A 1,619-nucleotide genomic window follows, 5' to 3' on the forward strand; every position below is an offset into this window, starting at 1 on the left:
AAGTAATATCTCGGCGATGCAAAATAGTATTGTGTCGATCGAAGTACGGTAGGACCTACTCTGTTTTAAAGCTATGTAAGAAGAGGGGTTGAAAATAGAGGTGACGAAGGGAAGGAAGAGGGAGTTGAAAAAGATGTTATACAACAGGAGAGTATCCACAGAGAAGGAAAGAACGGAGCCACTGAAATTATTTTTTGTTAACCTTTTCACTTAATCATGAATAAACAAATAGATAAATAAATAAATAAATAAATAAATGTGGTGGAACAAAATAAAAGCAGAAGGAAGTAGAATAAAAACAAAGAGAGTTTGCTTTTCCCTTCTCTGTCAGCTCTTCGTTCGTTGAACAAAATTGCAAGAATAATATGTGAGTCAGCGTGGTGGAGCCACGCTCTCGTCAAAATAATGAAATCGAAGAAAACAACAGTTTTCTCACTGCTTAGCAATTTTTATCAATTTTTTGTTTTTTGGCTCAACAACGTTTATGTCCATTTACAAACAAATTCCTTTGAGGATTTCACCGAAAACGTTGATTAAAGGCACAAAAATATAAATTTACAGTTTTCATGGAATTTACCAAGGTTTGGCGGCCATTTTCTCGCTAATTTTACCTCTTAATCCAGGTGACCCCCCACCTCCCTAAATCCAAAATATATCCACTTCTACTGCAGATGGATGGGTAATTTTTTCATTGAAAGTTGAAAGCAAGACAAATGAACAAGCTTTAAGATAGTACTCAATATTCCCAAAAACTGACGAGAGCCAGATTCCACTACGCTGCCTCACATATATTACCTTCTTATTACATCTGAGGTACAAAAGCCAAACGCGCCAAATGTAAAACAGATCGCCCAGAACGTTAGCATGTATTGTTCTCTGTAGACTAAGTAATCACCCGTGGGCTCATAACTTTTAAGATAACGTTAGTGATTACCGTAGTGGCATTATTTATCTGCTGTCATGTGGCTTGAAAGGAAATGAGGAGCAAAGGGGCAGGTAATTCGTAGACAATGAGAAAGAACAGCGTACAAATGGAGTTCACTGATCCCTATCGAAAATTAGCTCTTCACGGAGTGCTTACAAAGCCATCAAGAGCAACAACTCTTACCAACAGGTTCCTCTCATAATTTACCCAGAATGCACCGGTTTGCCGACAGGGTGACATCGTTTCCCGTTAAAAAGGTTTCAGATTTAAGGCTGCGTTAATGCTTTTTACCGACGGCCCCCATGGCTGCTACAAAACAGGTTAAAAAATCTTATCCTAACCCCAGAGAAACCCTTGTTTTGTAGGCTAAGGGTAAGACAATTTATATCTTGGTATGATACCGAAAAAAAAAATTCTTTGACGTATTACGCTTCAAATAAGAAAACAGCATAGTTGGCTCACAGAGACACGCCGACTGTGAAAATACTGAGAATTTACCCCATAGATAATATTATTTTCTAGCTTTTCAAGTTCTATCGTATTGGAACTCGGGAACCCCGTCTGACTTCTTGTGGGATGTATCATCACCCTGTCGTCTCCTTTCTTTTTTTTTTTCTCTTTTTTTCTTTCTATCCATCCATCTATCTATCTATCTATCTATCTATCTATCTATCTATCTATCTATCTATCTATC

The sequence above is a fragment of the Aplysia californica genome, unplaced genomic scaffold (assembly GCF_000002075.1).
Source record: "Aplysia californica isolate F4 #8 unplaced genomic scaffold, AplCal3.0 scaffold00352, whole genome shotgun sequence".
In the NCBI taxonomy this organism is placed as follows: Eukaryota; Metazoa; Mollusca; class Gastropoda; order Aplysiida; family Aplysiidae; genus Aplysia; species Aplysia californica.